This window comes from Sminthopsis crassicaudata, chromosome 2, assembly GCF_048593235.1.
Source record: "Sminthopsis crassicaudata isolate SCR6 chromosome 2, ASM4859323v1, whole genome shotgun sequence".
Lineage (NCBI taxonomy): Eukaryota > Metazoa > Chordata > Mammalia > Dasyuromorphia > Dasyuridae > Sminthopsis > Sminthopsis crassicaudata.
The window spans coordinates 245,634,659-245,655,544 of NC_133618.1; the positions used below are offsets into that span (position 1 = coordinate 245,634,659).

The 20,886-nt window shown below is 38.5% G+C and overlaps 1 protein-coding gene across 1 annotated transcript in view; it reads left to right on the plus strand.

Moving 5' to 3' along the window:
- Positions 1-1,292: 1,292 nt before the first annotated feature.
- The window catches only part of ZNF831 (zinc finger protein 831), an 85,655-nt gene continuing 66,061 nt past the window's right edge, over positions 1,293-20,886 (plus strand). Inside the window, exon 1 of the mRNA XM_074288713.1 lies at positions 1,293-1,568. The gene's annotated coding sequence lies outside the window, so the exon portion shown is untranslated. The remainder of the gene's footprint in view (positions 1,569-20,886) is intronic.

A 20,886-nucleotide genomic window follows, 5' to 3' on the forward strand; every position in this document is an offset into this window, starting at 1 on the left:
AATTTTGTTAATGGATTCACCTAGTAAAAAAAAATCATATAACATTCAAGAGGCAGGCTTATAGATCTAGAGTTGGAGGAAAACTTAGATGTTCTGTATAGTATAACCATTTCATCTTTGTAGAGGAAGCTAAGACCCAGGGAATTTAAATGCTTATTATCTCACAAACAAGAAACAGTGGATCCAGGATTTGAAACCAGGTCTTCTGACTACAAATCCTATGTCCATAGTCCTCAACCTCTGCAAAGAAAGGAAGGAAATGCATTTTTCATGTTTTCTTCAGGGTCAACTTGATTATTAAAATGATACAATATTCCATTTATTTTGGGGTTGCTGGGATTAGAAGATTTCTATTTATATTTCTTTGTTAAAGTTACTGGCTATATTGTTTTCCTGATTCTATTTACTTTATTTTCTTTAGTCCTGCTACCCTACCATTCTTTTCTGAATTCTTCATATTCATTACTTCATATAGCTCTATTATATTCATATATCATTATTTATTTCTTAATCAGTAGATGATCACTTGGTTCCAGTTTCATATGTGAATGTTTTGGTGTATATGAGACCATCCTTTTTTCCTTGCTTTTCCTTCCTTATCTTTCACATGTGTTTTATTCTTAGTTTCAGTTTCTCCTTAGACTTTCTGGACTTCCAAATAATGTTTTAAGCAAGTTATCACATTCCTGGATTGCTTTTGCCTAGCCTAAAAAATGGGGCAATAAAAATTGATTTGTGCCCCTGCTCAAGTTACAGAGATAGTGTAAGTGGATAGCCATTGTCCACCCCTAATATTAGGGCTAGGAATGGAGTCGAGTACTGGGCCTAGCAAAGCCAGACTCCTCCTTGACTTGGTGTTCCTGAGTGAAAGATTTAGAATCATTTCCTAGTCTGTCCAGAATGCGTACTAGTGTTTCAGGAAAGGCTTACCATTGCTTGACCTACAGAATCATCCTATGACCTCATCACATGCCCTAAAACATAGTAAAGTTTTCCCTGGGAAGACATTATTTATTTGGTTTGTTACCCATTACATAGGCCTTGAGAAGTTATAGAAGAGAAAGGGCAAGAGTTTGGCTGGCCCCTTGGGAGAAAAACACACTTTTAATGACAACCCAGAGGACACCACGGGAAACAATAGAAGTAAAGAAAGATGCTTCCATTTGTACCTGTTGGTTTTGTTTTTTTATCTGTTTGCAAATGTTCAAGTAGAATGGTTTGAAACCCAGCCGTGTCGTTGCTTACGCCCACACACACAGAGCTGCAGTGGTGCAGACACTCTCACAGGCAAACCATATTACCAGCCCCAGCTATGAAACCTCTTCCCAGACTAGTGCAGGCTGGAGATCTCCCCTTCCTCAGTCCCCTCCCCACCTCCACCAGGACCAGTTACCCTTTTCCAAATTCCTCCTTCAAATGTCAATGAGCAGATTGCTTAAAGACGGGAAGGCAGCAGGAGCAGCCAAGACAGTTCTAAGAAGAGCAATGAGGATGCTGTTCCTCCAGATTTACCGGGTTTCAGGAGAACACAGGATCCCCCCACCTGCTTGGGGATTGTCCACTTAAAGGTGAGAGAAGACTTTGTGATTTCTTTGGGCTGCACAGGGCTGAGGAAATGCCATCCACCCCTGAAGCAAGGGATCTTAATCATTATATCTATTGCCTACAGAGTGATTATATCAAACAAGCATGATGGAAGGTTTCCTCCCAAACACAGCATCTAGAACACAATCCCCCACTTAGGTCGTTGTGAGTTCCTTTTAACTAGTGGGGTGGGATGTGTGTGTGTGTGTGTGTGTGTGTGTGTGTGTGTGTGTGTGTGTATGTATGTGCATGGGTGTGCATGTATATATATTTTTTCCCCCTGTTTTTGCTATTTAGTTCAGACTGCTTAACTTTAAATGCTGGATTAAGGTATAATTTTGCTCTTAGCTCAACCTGTTGATTATAGGTTGTTGGCTAAGAGGTTAACTCTTTCCTCTTATGTAAATTCCATTCTTTGGGCACTAAGAAAGAACTTTTTCTACCTGAAAAATGTCTTTTTCTAGTGACCCTAGGGAATGGCAACAATAAACAGCCAGATATGGACATCTACAGCCTATACATGAAGGAGGTTTCTTCTGAGCAGGAATCAACAAAGTTTAAAATAGATATATCAGAATTGGAAATCAAGCTATAGAATTCTGTGTCTGATTCAACATGCAGAGATATTTCAGGAGGAAAATTAATGAACAGCCTATGTGGTTAGCAACTTCTCAGACCAGAGAAATAAATAATTTTATTGCCTTCCAGGAAAGATGTCTGTGATTTTCAGGGCACCCAGGTTTATAGACAGACAGGTCTCTGGGAAGATTCAGCCATTTAAATGAGGAAGAAAGAGACTAACTCGGAAATAATCAGATAAAAGTCTCCTAAATTCTGTGCTGTCATAGGATGAATCAGTTGGCATGCTTCTATTTTTAGAGTTTGAAAGATGTGCTGCCACATTTTGTCGGGCCTTAATTGGTGCCACAGACTTGTTTGCATTCACGTGTTTAGTAGGAAGAGTGTCGATCAGAACTTCACTGATCTAAAATATCTAGTTGTCCAGAATGTGATCCCAGACCCAATCCGATTTGCTAATGTTGCCTTTCGGTTCCTCAGGGCTCTCCATGAATCTCTTACTCCAACCCAACTGGGATTTTTGGCCCCTAGCCAGAGATTTGTACTTGGCTGTGTTTGTTTATTTGTTTCCTCAGAAGGAAAAACTGCGTGTTTTGAAATCAGAAAAGAGAATTGTAATGAGAAATCATGGCTTTTGGGTAACTGTGCTGTTGCAGGAAAGAGGAGTGGGGCTTCCTAACCTCCAGACTGGACTTATTTTTTATAAAATTGATTTCATAATCATGGAGCAGGTTCCAGTGGAGTTTGGATAAAGTGTGGTTTTTGAGAAGGAACAGATTCTGTTTCTGGGATTGAACTGATATCCTGGCTGAAATTACGCATAATTACTCTGGAAAGCTTGTTGTCCATATTTCTGAGCAGACACTGTATAAATCTCAGCAGCAATTTCAGAGGGAGTGTTATAATATGTGTGGAGCCTTTTGTTCAGAGGTGATAATAGGAGATGACAGCTAGTTCAAGTAGGAGGGTAATAATAAGTAATGCAGGACAAAGTACTTGTGTTAGAACAGTTGTTTTGTAGGAAACCTGTAACATGTTCCACAGCAATAGGAAAATAAATACAATACTATATTTACAAATTAGGATAGGCCTCTAGAAATCCCCAGCCCTCTGATACTTTGAAAAATCCTTCCTGTATTCTAGAATAGATAAAGGGCTAGATTTAGAATCCGGAACACCTGGATTCAAATTTTATCTCTGAGATTTACTAGCTGTTTGACTCTGGTAAGTCACTTCACTGAAAAACGAGGTAAATTGCTAGTTTTTATATAGCACTTTCAGGTTAGGATTTTGGGAGATGGGTGCTATTATTATATTCCCTTTTCAGTTTAAGAAACTATGGCAAACGTGCTTAAGGCCACACAACTAATAAGTATCTGAAGGTGAATTTAAACTCAGATCTTCTCGACTCCAGATACAGGACTCCACACATGTGCCACCTTCACAGGATTGTCCTGAGGCTCAAAGGAGATAATATGTAAGCCGTTTTATGAAGTGATAGCTGATAGTGATAGCTGATTATAAACTTCAGCTGTTATAGTAACTATTTTTATTATACTATGTTTTACGTCTCTCATGTCTTACCTCTCTCCCCAACATTGATAATTGTTGAGCTTACTTATCAAACCCTATCTAAAGTCTTGAATTTCTTAAATTGATTTTGACTGTCTTTTTTCATAGTCTATGATGCTTTGATTGGAGGCAGTTTCCAGGACCACAGAATCACAAAATGCCATAGGTGGAAAAGAATCTGAGTTCATCTAGTCCAATTCCCCTAATTTCACAAAGTGAGGTCCAGAAAAGGCATCAGAAGTTAACAGCTTCTTCTGAAGGTCTTAAAGCAAGATCCATTTGCCCTCTGGAGCAGTCAAAGTGCCAATATCAGTGTTTTTTTTTGATGAGCTTGGAACTCTAGGTCAGAGCACTCCCTGACTCAACCATAGGGCTTTGGGGTTTATGAAGCAGTTTCCTCAGAGTAACACTGAATTTTATCCTTCTTTTACATACTCAGAGACCCCGAGAAATAAGCCAGGATGTTAGAACAGGTGCTTGCCTCAGCACCTTTTTGGGGACCTTTAGGACTCCATCCTTTGCTGATTAGAGGAGGTGTGGGGGGATAATGGAGGAGGGAGATACTCTGATTAGCTGGGGCTAAGGTAGAACTAGGCCTGCCCCAGGGTTTGCAAACCTTTCCCCTCCCCAAATCCCCTTCCATGGACAAAACCTCTGGTAATCCCAGTAATTTCTCTTTTTCTTTTGTATCCCAGAGGGTGATTTTATACAGATTCTATTATGCCTTGGTGTGGGTGTGGGTGTGGTTGGATTTCACTGATCTTTTCTTCCTTTAGAAAGCTTTCCTTGGCCACCACAGGCTACACTGACTCACTGCACTTGTTGCCTATACCATTCATTAAGGACTTGCCTTGTGTCAGCTTTTACATTATTGTTTGACTGTGGGTAGGGGATTGCGTTTAAACTAGATTATATGTTAAGGGCAAGTCCTATGCCTTGGGCTCCTTTGTATTCCCATAGGGCCTAGTTAGTGCCTATAATAAGGTAGAATTCGATAGGTATTAGAGGAAAGAAAGAATGATTCCTCTGGTTTGTAATTTTTTCCTGGACTCTGAATTTCAGTAAAATGTGCACATAACTTTAGTTGGATTTTGCCCATATACTATGGCATGTAGAATCAGAGCAGTAATTAGGGCATAGTGACTGGGTTTTGCCCCTGGGCACTGAAATTTAAAAGGCACTGACAGAATTTATATTTCTTTGACAGTATAAAGATCCTGGAGCTTAACCTGTAGTTAGCAAGAATAATTAATTGTAATAGGAAGTCTCCAATTTTCAGTTTCTTCCTTTGCCTTCTCCACAGTCCAGAAGTATGTCCAGCACAGGGAACCACAGTTATTGAAGATCAGGAAACTGAGTATTAGATCGGTTAAGTGAGTTGCCCATATTTGTAAAACTAATCAGTCTCAGAGCCTGGATTTAATCCAGGTCTAATGATACCATGCTACACTCCCTTTAAGAGAACTGGGAGGAAATTGAGGATATTTCACTTATAAAAGAACAAACTTTGGAGAAATATGACTGCTGTTGTCAAGTATTTGAATGAATGTTCTGAAGAACTATTTGGGAAAGGGATTGGTTTTGCTGGGTCACAGAAGCCAGGACTAAATATAATGAGGGCGAGTTATAGGAAAATGGAATTGGATTCAAGATGATTCAAATCTCCATAATCAATCAGCAAGCATTTATTAAGCCACTAATATGTGTTAGGCACCGGGGAATACAAGGTAGCAAGAAAATGGGTTCTATTTCGTTACATTCTCTCCTAGTAGGGACTTTCCCCATCAGAGAGGCCTTCATGGGAAGGCTGGATGAACAGTTACAGAAAATCAGTAGTTTTTAGAGGCCATTGAGTTCAAGCCCTAAACTGAAGTGAAGTGATTTGATGAACTAAGCTAAGAAGTGCTCTAGAGAGGACATTGCTAGTTTGTCCTGCTTAGAGCTGGAAGAACCTCAGAGGCTTCCTCATTTTACAGATGAGGAAACAGAGGCTCCTGGAAATAAAGTGATTCACCCAGAGTCAAACCGGCTCACAAGAGCCTGCAGTGAAATTTATACCCAGGTTTTCCTTTTTTCCAAGTCTAGCGCTGATGAAGGAATTCTTCTTCCAGGTGAAGGCTGAATGGATGATCCAGGAAGTTCCTTCTAGTTCTGAGATAGATACTGTGTGTGCATCTATGAACACTTGTGATCTCAGCTCAACCTCGTGGCACTGGTCCCTTATCCTCCAAAGGCCTGGTTAAGGAATGTGTATTGTTTGGAAAGGAATTAAAACCCCCTTTTGATTTTCAAAACCAATTTCAACCTCTTCCTTCCTGGGCTGGACCCAGGAGCCAAAGTTTCCTTGTACATTTCTTCCTTTAAATGAGTAAGCGAGTAATAATGCCATAACAACCACCAGATTTCACAGATGTGTCCAGAAGAAGGCCACCTCAGAACCAGCTTCTGGCAACTGCTTGTGCTAATTGGCTGTATAGTATGCTGCCAATCACTGAGGAGGTTCTGTAAAGGGCTCCAACATTACCCAAAGGGCTGTATATGCTTGGGCACAAAGGATGGGGAGGGGACCCTCTGTTCTCAACTCCCCCCACCCTCCATACCTCTTCCCTCATCTGACTTCCCATTGTTTTCCCTTGGGTCTGGGGTGAGGGCAGGCACTATCTCCTCTCATCTGCCTTAGGCTGCCCAGAAATGAGGGTGTTTTTGTTTTTTTTTTACCCTTTTCAGCTTTTACATTCTGAGAGAAGCCTTGGAAACGCCACTATTGTTTACATCAACACACATGGTCCTTACCACAGGAAGTGCAACCTCACGTTTGCTGTGATAAGTGCTTGGCTTACTTTGACCAAAAGAGGAACAGATTTTAAACAGATTAAAAAACATAGACAATAGCCAACCCAAAGTCTTTCAACTCAGGTCACAATTTATTTGGGGATTCTATCAGGCCCTAAGGTATAGAGATAAGGTGTTTCAGAGTGGGCAATTTAAAGTAGGATTAGAATATTGGTGGCAGTTAGTTGTGAGGATAATCCTGGTGAAAAGTGAATAATTAATCTTTGGGAACCAGGATATAATCTGATTATTTACTGCTAGATTAATGGAGGCCATAGGGTGCATCAATTCTTACTTCTACAGAGGAGGCAACTAGTGGCTATACTCCAGTAATGTGGTCGATACTCACCAAGCATGGGTAGGCTTTTAAAAACTTTCATTCTGCAAGGGAAATAAGGTAAACACCCCAGAAAAATACACAATATCTAACTCCCTAACAAAATATCACACCTTCTGCCCCAGTCAAATTGGATCTTGTTCTTTCCCAACACACTGCTTTTTCCTGATCTCAGTTTTGCTCAATTATTTCTGATGCCTTCCCCTCTTTATTTGAATTACTATTCATTCTTCAAAATAAAGCACAATCACCATCTTCTCTAGGAAATTTCCCTTCATTTTTTCCTTCCACTCCCTATAAAAATCTTTCAAAAGAGACAATGCTTACTTAACACTTGGGTTTTGTTGCACTGTAGTAATTTGTGTATGTCATGTTGCCCTACTAGATTATAAATTCCTAGAGGACAAAGGCCCAACTGGTTTAGTGCAATGATTTTCTGCTCATAAATATTGTTAATAAGTATTTGTTGAATGAACACCTCAAAAAAAGAGCATAACTAGCAACTTTGTATAGCAAGTTCTGTAGAGGCTTCAGGTATACTCAATGATTCACCATTTGGCTATTTATTTTTCACCAGATAAGCTTTATTTTCTCTTGGCAGGTATAGGTATATGAGTATATGGGGGCAGGGAGGAAAATGGATCACATCAGTATAGAGATTACAAGGGAGACTATATGGTTCTGTCTGTGTATGGAGGTCTTATGCATGTTTTTGAGTGTTGGGTAAGAAATGTTTATGGGGCTATGTGCATGCCTGTGATTGAATATTTTGTTTTTATAAATAGAAGTCCTTTTATCCTTGAGAGTAAAGACAACTTCTTTTTGGTCTTTTGGCCATAGCATAGTACTTGGCATAAGGTAGGGACATAGTCAGTACTTATTGACAGACTGGTTGATTGAAGAATTGATATTTTGCCCTTCTCTTTGACCTTAGAGAATACCATCTCCATCTACCATTTTGTCCTTCTTCCTGTCTTTAGGAGATGCAAACATTTGTTATCAGCAGATGCCTTTTGAGTACTTCCACCAGTGTAGACTTCCAAGTATTTCCCCATAACCGTACCCCTCCAAAAAAAAAAAAAAAAAGAAAAAAAGAAAAAAAGGAACGGAAAAGATAAAACTAGATAGCAATTTCTTTAAGAACCAGGGTTTAATTTTCTTTAAACATATATAATTTGTTTGATCTTGAGAAGATGGACTTATTTTCATTAGTGATAATTACTGGGAGAGGAAAATTTGGAAGAGAGCATTGGTATTGTTCCATGTTATAGAGTTTGGTCCAGGGTTCATGTGGTAAAATGGCTAATTGGTCTGGACACTGTCCAGGCTGCCAACAGAATTCCAGGATCAGATGGGAAGGCTGAACAAATGTGATAAATTATAACAATCAGCCCCAGAATAGAATTTGCAGAAGGTGAGTCAGCAGCCTCTAAGAGAATCACAGTATCCTAGATTTCTTCAGCCTAAAGCTGCTCAGATGTCTGGAGAGAGGGAAGAAGGGAGGAAAGGAGGGAAGAAGAAAGGAAGGGAGGGAGAGAGGAAAGAAGAAAAGGAGGGACGAGAGGAGGGAGGGAGGAAAAGAGAGAGGGGGAGAGAGAGAGGGAGAAAGCGGGAGAAGGAGGCAAAGACTGAAACTGGGACAGTGAGTCAGAGAGAAAAATAAAGATACAGATAGGAACAGAGATCTAGAAACCTGCCTCATATTTGCTAGAGTTTAGTTGTCATGAAGACCCTTTAGAAGAAAGAACCAGAAAGCAAACTAGATATAGCCTAAGCCATGATTTTATATTTCCATAGTCCATTTTTTTCTTTTTTTCCTTAAAATGTTTTTGAGACATCACTAAGGTTCCCAAAAAGCAACCTTCTCTACAACATCTTCCCCCAAAAACAATTAAATAAAATGTCCTAATAAAGTGATTTTGAACTGATATTTATCACTTTCATTTATTTGCTAATAGAAAAGATGGATAAATGCTTTAATCATTATAACTTGGAAGTAATACTGTCCACTGGATTTGATCTGATTCTTTTACTTTTCTCAATGAAGCTGAAAGCACTTTAAAAAAAGTAACCATTACATGTATTTTAACTGATTGTATTAACATTTATTTATGTATTTAACTTTTATTATCACTTACATTTCCTAATATATATGATCCCTCTTCTGCCTCTTCTCAGAGAGCCATCCCTCATAACAAAGATTTAAAAAGTGAAAAACAACCTAAGCAAAACATGAAAAAAAGGACTAATGTAATGTCCCAAACCTATCTCTTTCCTCTACAAAGAAGATGAGGAATTGTCTTTAATATATGTGATCTCATTTGTTCTTACAGCATCCCTGCAGTCAGGTGTGGCTGATTGTTATTCCATTCTGGGAAAGTTATAACCAACACAAATTCATAGAATAAGTTATCTATACACGCTTATTTACCTATGCTTCTTCAATGGATCTATGATCTCACTGATATGACTAGTTCCTGCATCAGGATGGATCTCAACTCATACATGCCTTCATATTTTGTGCTATTTTTGTCATTGTACTATTAAAGAACCTTCATAGAAATATTATCCAATAGCAGCTTTCCTTGAGGTTTTAAAAAATTTCATTAGCCACTGCTAGACCTAAACTACACTTATGTTATCCCTTGTTCTTGCCATAGCTTCATTCTTCATTCTTATTTCCTTACTAACCAACCTCTTTTTCTTTTTTTTTTTTTTTTTTTTTTTTTTTTTTTTTTTTTTTTTATTATATATATATATTTTATAATATTATCCCTTGTATTCATTTTTCCAATTTACCCCCCCTCCCTCTATTCCCTCCCCCCGACGACAGGCAATACCATACATTTTACATGTGTTACAATATAGTCTAGGTACAATACATGTGTGCGAATTCATTTTCTTGTTGCACAATAAACATTAGAATCCGAAGGTACATGCAACCTGGGCAGACAGATATTAGTGCTAACAATTTTCATTCCCCTCCCAGTGTTTCTTCTCTGGGTGCAGCTACCTCTGTCCATCATTGATCAACTGGAAGTGACCAACCTCTTTTTCTAATTAATCCTTTCTTCAGTAATATTCCTGTGCCATTTCTTGGTCAGCATAAACATGCTGTGGCTTACTTGTATCCATGATAATGTTCTTCAATTTTCTTTTGGATCACCTGTAATTTTTTTTTATTATTTGAGAGACTGCACTGTTCCAAGATTATGACTGTAAGGCATTACTAGGAAAACATTTGTATTTAAATTTTAAAAGATAAGGAGTTGCTGTGAGGGATGGGGAATGATCATTAAAACACTACACAGTTTCCTAAATGTAATGTAGTCTGCTCTGTTCCTCTTAGTCCTGGACCCAGATTGTTCCAGATCTATGTACGGAGGTACTAGCCCAGTGGACTAATCAATCAATTGAATATGATAGGGTAAGCAGCAACCTTTTTTTAGGCAATTAACTTTATTTTTATAGATTGTTAAGTTGTTTCTTTTGAGAAATAATAAATAACAGTAAGGAAGCCTTGCAATGTTCTGGAGCTTCATTGAAAGGCCTTGTGTTATAGTGGAAAACAGAATACACGAAACTCAAGATCAGGCTAGCCATGGGTGTGGATCTTGATACTGACAATTGCTAGTTGTGTGAACCTATACAAATCATTTAACTTGTCTGAGATTCAGTTTATTTATCTGTAAAATTCAGAAAATAATGTCTGGAGGATCAACTTTATGGTTATGAAGCTAAGTGAGATAATGTTTGTAAAATATTTTGCAAACCCTAAAGCATTTTATAAATGTCACTTATAAATCTTAAGGCAATGTATTATACAATGTATAATAATAACATGTAATATACATTATATTATAATTATGTATAATAAACATTAACTAGTAAAAGACATCCTCCCAGTGGAGCTAAATCCTAAGCCAGTATGCCTTTCCCAATTTTGTACCTTATTCACTGTTAAGATAGAAGATACTTCTATTTGAGTTAGAATAAACTAGAGGACCATTTAAGAAAAAAATTTCAAAATCCTTTGCTTGAATACTCTATACTAGGTTTTGGGAATACAAAGCTCCCTCTCTCCCAAAGTGACCTTTTCTCAAAGAGTTTATAATCTACTAGGGTGGGGGAGGTGGGGAACCATGGCATATAAACAAATAAATGTAATACAAGCAAAACTGAAGGTAGTGAAGCTAGAAACAACTTGGGAGATCAGTGAAGAGGCTGTTTTTGAATTGAGGCACAGAGTGGGAGGGCATGTAACCATGGGAGATGGCTTATAGAAATGTATAAGGCAGGAAATAAGTTTTGAGAAAAGTTAGTGCTTCACTTTGGCTGACACATGGGTCAAAAGGACTAGTATAGAATGAGGCTGGAAAAATAGATGTGAGTAATATTGTGGAGGCCCCAAAGTGCCAAGCTAAGGAGTTGGGATTTTATCCTTTAGCCAGTAAGAAGCCACTGAAGGTTTTGAAGTAAGATACCAATGTGAGATCTCTGTCGTAGGGTGATTATTTTGCTTCTTGTGTAGAGGATGAATTACAGGGTAATCAGCTGAATAATTTGAATAAGGCTTAAAAGTTAGGCTGATACTCAGATTATAGAAGACTTTGAATGCCAAATAAAAGAGTTTATATTTTATCTTAGAAGCAAAAAGATATGGGCAACAATTGGAGGCTTTTGAGTAGGGGAGTGATGTAATCTGACCTATGTTTTAAGAAAATCACTTTGGAAGTTTTCACAGAAGATAGAAGAGAGAGGAGACTAATATTAGAAGGCTATTGCAGTTGTCCAAGGAAGAAGTAACTGAGAGAATCTGAATTAAAATGGTGACCATGTGGATGGAAAGAAGGTATTAGATATCAGAGATGATATGGAAGTGGAATTAAACAAGACTTGGCAGCTAATTGAAAAGATATGGGGTAAGGGAGAGTGAGAAGTTGGTAATAATGCCTATGATCTAGAATGACTAAAAAGATGACTAGAACAGAAATACAAAAGTTAGAATTCATGGAAGGAATTTGTAGGGAAAGATAATTTCTGTTTTGGACAAATTGATTTCAAGGTGACTGTGAGAGATCTGATTAGAAATGTCAAATAGGGGGCAGCTAGGTGGCACAGTGGATAGGGCAGCAGCCCTGAAGTCAGATGGACCTGAGTTCAAATCTGATCTCAGACACTTAACACTTCTTAGCTGTGTGACCCTGGGCAAATCACTTAACCCCAATTGCCCCAGCAAAAAAAAAAAAAAAAAAAAAAAAAAAAAAAAAAAGGAAATGTCAAATATGCAGTTGGTGATTTCCTGGAATTGGAGCTCATGAGAGAGACGAGAACTGGTTGTGTACATCTGGGTGTCATCTGAATAGAGATGATAATTGAAACTATAGGAGCCAAAGAGAACCCTGAGAGAAAAGAAGATGGCTTTGGATAGAACCTTGAGGAACACTCATAGGAATCAACTTCAAAGGAAAGTGAGAGAAGGAGTGGTTAGATGAGTGAACCAAGAGAGAGCAGTTTCATGAATACCCAGAAAGAGAAAATATTCAGGAGGACAGGCTGATCTGCAATGTCTGGTATTTCCAGGAAGTCAAGAAGAATGAGAATTTAGATATCATTGGTTATGGCAAAAACAATGGGTAAAAATGGGTAAATGGGTAAAAAAAAAAGATGGGTAAGTTTGGAGAGAACAGTTTCAGTTGATCCGAAGTTATAAATGTGTCTAAAGTTATAAACAGCAACTTTTGAAGTTTCTTTCACTTCTTAAATCTGTGCTTTATTTTCTGATATATGTCATTCTCTCCCAACATGTTTGTATTGAACTCATTGAGGATCAGATTTAGAGGATCTTGTCAGACTCTTCACAGAATTTCTCTACATGTTCATTCGTCCAATTGACATTGAGTATAATTATCTTTGGAGTTTTATTGTATATGTTTATCAGGAACACTGCAAGACAAGATGATCAGGTATTTCATTGATGAGGTTTAGGTTTTGGCGTTCCCTTTTGTCAGGGAACCAAATGATGAAGTCTAGATTTAGGGAACCAAAATGAGATTAGGTTTCTGGTGGTCAGGGAGTTAAATGATAAGGTCTAGTGGCAGGTTCGGGGTTCAAGGATCCAAATGGAAAGGTTTAGCTCCCCTACAGCCCCTTGGAATTCAGCACAAGAGTAGGGGGTTTTGGGGACTCCTTTCTGGCGGCACGGAGGTTCTCTGTAAAGGAATTTACAAACCCGAAAAGACTAGACTGATAAAAGAGGTAAGTAGTGGAGGAGTAAAGTTTAGAGAAATCCTGACAGAGAGGCATAAAGTCTCATTAGGAAATAGGTGAAGATAAAGAGAGGGTAACATCAGAAGAGAATATTATTCCAGTGGGCAGAGGCTTGCTATGCCAGGAAGAGAGATTCCTTGGCATCTTAGATCCTCTGCAAAGAGTGGTTCCAAGTTGCAGTTTTTATAAGCCTTGGCTACAAGCTAAAGGGGGCTAGTGGGGGATAGTGAGGGCTAGTGGGTGGAGTTCCAAGTTGGCTCATTTAAATCTACAAGCTAGATTTCAGGTTGAGCTGGATTTGAATAGAAGTGAATGAATCTCTTTAATTCAATAGGATTGGTGTCTCCAGCTCTGAACTCAACCAGCCCCACCTAAGTTATAGAATGAAGCTGCTTGTTCTTATGTGGGATCCCCACAGTGGCAGTATTCAAGGAGAATTTGTCCTTCAAGGAGTTTTAGAATTTTGGGTCCCTTCTTCATCATGAAATAATGTTTCTTCTTGTCTTTGGGTGCAACCATGAAAGCGTCTTAGCCAATTCTTTAAGAAGAACCTGTGATCCATCTGTTTTCTAAGTCTACCTTTCTTTTGTCTTCAAATGTTATTATTTATCACAAGGATAGGGGCTATATAGAGACCAGAACTGTGGCTTCATTGGTAATGGGGACTCCTGGGTGAAGAAGCTCCTTTTACTAATGTAAATTGGCACAGGGACAGCTAGGTGGCGCAGTGGATAGAGCACCAGCCTTGAATTCAGGAGGACCAGAGTTCAAATCAGGTCTCAGACACTTAACACTTCCTAGCTGTGTGACCCTGGGCAAGTCACTTAACCCCAGCCTCAGGAAAAAAAAAATTGTAAATTGGCACTTTCTCTGTAATTTATAATGCCTTGGGTAATGAGAAGGTAAATAACTTGCATAGGGTTTCATACTAGTATGTGTTAGAGGTTTAAATCAAGCTCCTGCTAGCTGAGAAGCCAGCTCTCTGGTTATGTTGTCATTGCTTTTCATTATCATAAGTATATAATGCAGTTGAGTTCTTCTAATAGAATGTCAGTTGAGTGGTTATTAGACAAAGATGATTTCAGTTAAAATTTGTAGATGCTCTAAAAACCTTGCAGATTTTAGCACCATTTGCCTCCCTTCAAAGGAGACTACTTGGGATTGAAGGACATCCCTATTTTGTATTTGTTTCATGGGTTGCCAAGACCAGAGAATATGCTGCCTTATATCCAGCCTACTGATGAATCATCCTGCAATCATCTCAATTGGTCCTTGAATTGAAGACTCAATTTTCAGTCAGGACTGTACTTGAAGTTTTTCCAGCAAGATATATTTTATCAGAGCATATAGTCTACTAGCATATGGGAACAGAAGGAAATAAGCACTTATTAAGTATCTACTATATGCAAGCAGTGTGATAAATACTTCATCAATATCATCTTATTTGATGTTGCAACATTCCTGGAAGGTAGATAGTATTACCATCCCCATATAAGAGTTGAGGAAACTAAGGCAGATGGTGTTTAAGTGACTTGCTAAAGATCACAGAAGTGGGAGTATATGAGGCTAGCTTTGAACTTAGTACTTAAATCTTCCATGCCCAGTGCACTATTCACTATGCTCCCTTGCTCTATAGCCTTCAGGACCCGTTACTGTGAGGCATGATGTAGGGTTGGTGAAGGATATGTTTATGTACGGTCTGCGTGTGAAAGATCTGAAACTTGTTTAGAATAGGGAACTCCTTGTGTGAGAATTTCCTTCCCCAACATAGCTTATGTTTGCTTATAGAAGTAGATACCTTAGAGAGCTGTGTGTAGGAGACATTTAAAGGTTAAAAGACTTCCCTAATGACACTCAGAAACAGCATCAGATAGGGAATTTTAACACAGATCTTCCTTACTCCAAACTACTATTCCTTATTCTAGGCACAGTCTAAAAAACTATGACACATCTGAATACATAAATATATTAAAAGGGGAGTAGTAGGATAGATTATATTATTTTGAATCTCCCTTTCAACTCTTGACTCTATTGAGTCTTTGACTACTTGTAGAACATTGGAGCTCAAAGAAACCATTGAGATCATCTTATCCAGCTGTCTTATACCACAGAAGAGGAAACATTATAGTACAAAATTATTTAGAATCCTAAGTTAAGGCTAATGGTTTCCAGACCCAATGAAGCTCATTTGCGGAACTTGAATTCACTTAGGACACTTGTATAGCACAGTGGTATGAATATTGTAAATGGAATTAGAACATTAAGTTTAAAACCCAGTCTAACGCTTAAGAATTGTGCAACCATCATGAAATTACTTAACTATCTCTAAACTTCAGTTTCTATGACAGGAAAATGGGGTAGTAATTAATCACTGTGTAGTCTAGTTTGTAGATATTGTGGAGAAAGCATTACAAAATGCAAATAATAATAAGTTGCGTAATATTATTGTTGAGAGAGAGCATTGTATAGTATAGAGATAGTCAACTCAAAACCAGAAAGACCTGTGTATGAGTCTTACTTCTTACATAACGGCTGATTGATTCTGGGAAGTCTTTATTTCTATGTAATTATCTAAGTCTATATGTTGCATTGAGAGAGGACGTTTCCTCTTGGGAATTCCCTATAGAAAAGAAACTACAAGTCAAGTCTCTATCATCATGTTGTTGAGGAGGAAGAAATATATAGAGAGATACTGTTCCATAGGGTGCCAAGCATAGGAGTTAGTAGGTCCCAAGCTGTTACAAAGATATTATTTGATGACAGTTCATAGGATCTTTGACTTAGAGATGGAAGAGGACCTTAATGGTAATCTAATCCAACCGCTTTATCTTACATGTAGCCCAAACTCTGGACCTACATTTCCAAATTCCCATTTGCATTGGTATGTCACATCCCCAGAACTGCTGCCAGCACCCCCCTCCCCCAGGGTTCTCTGGAGTCCTTATCAGCTGGTTGTGTCTTTCTAATGATCTACTCCCCAATTTCTAGCTGGTCTACTAATTACCCAGAGTTAATTGGGGATATTTATTAGAGTGGTAAGGTAAGAACTGTTGTCATAAAACATTTCCCCTACAAGGTTGTGACTTCTCCCTCAAGTACAAAATGGCCTCAAACTTAGCATATGTAAAGCGGAGGGGTAGCTCAAAGATCATGGCTGATGGATGTCCCTTTCTCCCCTCATAAAATACTCACAAAATTTCCCTTAAGCATGGGATAGTAGCATGGGACAGTAGTCTTCTGGGCTCCTTGTCCAGTCCTAAAGCTTTATTTGAGCAGTGTCCTCTGCTCCCAGTATAGACACTACCACTAATCACCACTAGTTCAGTAAACACCACTAGGATACTACTGAGAAATCAAAATCCTCTGATTCTTCAAATTTCATAAGGTTCTTGTTTGGTCTAGGAAACAAGGAAGAAATAGATGTTCTATTACTCCTCCCTCTAAGCAATTATCTCTCTCAGGATCATGGCTGGAATTTCTTTCTCCTCTAAACTTCAGGACACTCAAATAATGTGGGGTACTGAACCACATGACAGGGTAGGGCTTACATTAATTTAATGTAATTAATGTAATGTAAATGTAAACACATTAATTTAATGCCGTTAGTCGATTGATTCATTATAGATGGCTTCATCTATAATGGATATAATGGATAAAGTTATCCTGGCTTGAGAATCTTTTTAGTTATTTTAGATGGGGGTATGGTGATTTGTTCAATCAGGCCATCTCACCTTTTCATACTAATGAGAACCTAATGTCCTAGAAGTTAGTCACAAAGGTTGTAAGTTTAAGTGGCAGAGATGCAATCTCTGACCCCAACCCCAACTCTTTCCAGTGAATCATGTAGCATGGGTGAAACTTGGGAAATATCCTTTGTGGTGGAGCTGAGCAAAGCTTCCTAAATAGTTACTACCTTTGCATGGAGAAGGTCTTTTGCTTGAAATGATGGATTTCTGAATTGAAATGGGTTGGTCTTGGTAAGGTGGTTGTGAAAGATTTACATTTACATTACTCTTGATTTAGAGGTTTGGACTTGAGGGAGAATTTGTCCTTTTCATTTCACAAGGACAGAAGTATTTCTGGCTTGCAGAAGCAGCTGGCAGAGGCTATCATAGAAATCTGTTTCATAATCTGTTTATTGAAATGTTTAAATATTTTGTTTTTGTAAATAAAGCTACATTCTCTTAAAAGTCAGAAAAATAAGTGTAGCCAATCTCTTAGATGGTATTTTGGGTGTGGTAGTTTTCCTAGTTTGGAAATATAGATCCTACCATTGAGATCTCTTTATAGGGCAAAGCAGGTCTTCCTTTGAGCAAATATAACTACTTTTTCCTATAAGGAACTTTGTTCTTGATGAGAGGTAGGATGGGAGCAGAGATCCTTTTTTGATTAAATTGACACAAAGCTTTTTGTGATTAAAAGAAAAAAGATTTTATATTGAGGGGAGTTTTCTACCCTCAAAATGATTTCATTTAGAATTCTGGAGTCTTTGAGGTTATGTAAGTCTAACTTCCTCATTTTATAGATGAGTAAACTGAGGCTCAGAAGAGTGAAATTACTTGTCTAAAGTGCTATAAATAGTAAGCCATACGGGAATAGAAATCAGATTTCTAAATTCAATGTTCTTTCTACTATACTAGTGCTGCCTCTTCATGAACCAAAAACATGTGCAGCTCAGTGGAAAGAGCTTTGGAGTCAGAGGACCTGGACTTGATTTGCAGCTTTACTAATTACCACTTATGTGGAATGGGTTCTTCCTCCACCTCCCACCCCCATCCCCTTCACCTTCCTTTGTCATCCTCTCTACCACCCCCACCATGAACTCATCGATTCAGTGATCACTTGCTGTTTTTGAAACATGACATTCCATTTTCCAACAGAGAATTTCTCCTCAGTAGCCCCCTAGATATTCCTGGGATGCTCTCCTTTCTCAGTTCTGCCCTTGGCTTCCTTCAAAGCCCAGCTAAAATCCCACTTTCTATTGGAAGCCTTTCCCAGTCTCTCAATTGTATTTCATTGTTATGTTGATTATTTTCTGTTTATTCTGTATATATTTTGTATGTGCAGAGTAGTTTGCACATTGCCTATCCCATTAGATTGTGAACTCCTTGTCTTGAGCCTTCTTTATAACCCCAGCACTTAGCAGTGTGTCCCGCACATACTTAATCTCTTAGGCTCAGGTTTTCTCATCAGAAAAAAGAGGGAGTTGGACTCAGTGACCTCTAAAGGCCCCTTCAAGCTTTAAATCTTTTAAATTGATTCTGTAACCATATTTTTAGTAGCTATATTCAATTCCCTGCTAAAAATATAGTTTTAAGAGAACTAAGTGGAAGGGTGGCAATAGATGATCTTTAAGAACCCTTCCAGTTCTAAAGTTTATAGTTTGTCCCTTATTTTCCTTGCCAATATTTCTGCAAAAAGAGAGGATAGAAACTGTGTACAATTAAGTTTTTGGAGAACCTGTGAATCATCTTCCCAACTCTTTCTGGCCTTCATGACCAGAGAAGACCAAGAGTAGGCTGTATGTATCATATAATAAAAAATACATCTCCTCAGATCATATAACTTGAAGTTGCAAGGATCACTGATCCAATAGACATAGATTCTGTGTTTGGAGCTGTAGAGAGTCTGGGTTTGTATCCCTGTTCTGCTCTTTTCTATTTGTGTGATTGCATGAAAAGGAAAGTCATTGAACCTCTTGGGGCCTCAGCTTGCTTCAAGTCTAAAAATGAGGGAGCTGCATTGGGTGACTTCTGATGTTTCTTGTACTTTAAACCTATGACTCTATGGTCTGGTCCACCCCTCTCACTTTGATGAATAAAATGAGGCCCAGAGAAACTATCCAGTGTCATCCAGTGTCACACAGTGTCAGAGCTGGCATTCAGATTCATACTCTATAGCTTCAGATCTGGTGCTATTTCTTTCTACCACATCACACAGTATACTGCTATCAACAAATAGAACATGACATTTGCTAACCACCTATCCTTGATCCAAGAAGTTATATAGTGTCAGACACACTAAAAACAGTCACAGTGATTCCATATGTGTGTATAGTTTGTTGTGATGTGACTTAATAGGTACAGTCTCATGTTTGTTTACATGAGGCCTGTTTTTTTTTTTTTTTAATAGGGGGATGAAGGACCAGGGAAGGGGATAAAATTCAACAGAAGTGATCTCTGAGAATCCCTGAGATACTTCAAAAGGGAGAATCAGAGGCCACCTTTTAAAGAAGGTCTTTCCTATTTCCTTTTCTAGCTAGAAGTGCCTTCTGCTTTAAGGTTAATCCTGTATTTACTTTGTATGTATTTTGTATATATAGTTTTGTATATATACACACACATGTACATAATATATATGTATTTATTATACCCCCATATATATATTTCTATGATTAGAATGTCAGATTTTTTTTGAAGTTAAGGACTGTTTTTGCTTTTGGCTTTGCATCCTCAGTCTTTGGCTTAATAAATGCTTTTTGATTGGTTGATTGAAAGGAAATTAATTTCAATTACAGTAAGAGAGGTTCCTATTGATCATCTTGCAGAACTATATCATACCTTATCTCTGTGTTAGTTTTATCTCAAAGGGATTATGATTTCCTAAGACTCTCCTGATCTCCCTCAATGCCTATCACTGTGCTAGAACCATTGTACCCTTCCACTACTTGCCCTTAAATACTTATTAATAGATCATAATCTAGATATGGAATAGAGCTCACAGGTGATCTAGTACGACCCCCTCATTTTGCAGATGAAGAATCTGAAGCCCACAGAGATTTTTTTTTTTTTGCCCAAAGTCATAAAGTAGTACCTTTTAGAGGTGAAACACTAGAATCAACAACTGGAGAGGGTCCTCAAAGTTCTACCACTAGTTTCAAGAGAAAATCAATCAATTTGCAACCTGCAGGGCTCATTATGAACAATTTAGTGCCCCCCATTTCTATTTGTCACCATTGATTTAGACAACCACTTGATCTAAAGCCAGAGAGCTAAGCCAAAGGGCCTTCTGAAATTTCATCCAGTTCCATGGTTCCATGATTCTAAAAGTAATCTATGCTCCTGACTCATTGGTCTAAGTAGTAAGGGCCAGAGTTTTTGACACTCCTTGTTGGGTTCAGTGTGCTTGTGTTGGCTCCAGCACCAGTGATTTTATCTAGGACTTCTACTTTGGAAGGTATAAGGAGGTGGGGGGGGGGGATGATAGAGAGTCACGCTTCTGGGCTAAAAGTGGGAGACTAAAATGTAATCAGCAGGATGTGGCTAGAGGCTCTGCATTCTTTTTAAAAAAGGAGACCTGGAAGGCTGTTGTTTTGTTAATCACTATTTGACTCATCATCCCTATCAAAGAACATTTGTTGAGTGACTGTAGGAGGCAGGTGCAGAGTCTGTTGTACAGAGTTATCTAGTCCTTGACTCAGAGGGCCTATGAATGGAGAGGATACCAGCAGGGCCCTTTGTGACTTCTGGTACCAGAACCCCTTTCTCTTTCAGTTTTTAAGTCGAATTTGAGGTGGGTGTCTAAACCAATCCCAGGTAGATTTGCTGTTCTCTTTTTGAAGCTCTCCTGGGATGAAACCTCTAAAAGCTCTGACTGGCTATTCTTCTGACCTGCCTTCCTGGATTTTGGGTCCACTTGCTCAGGCTGTGCTGTTGGTCAGGAATGTGTGCCTAATGGTGTTGAAACAAGATGCAGCATTGTCTGGGAGTTAT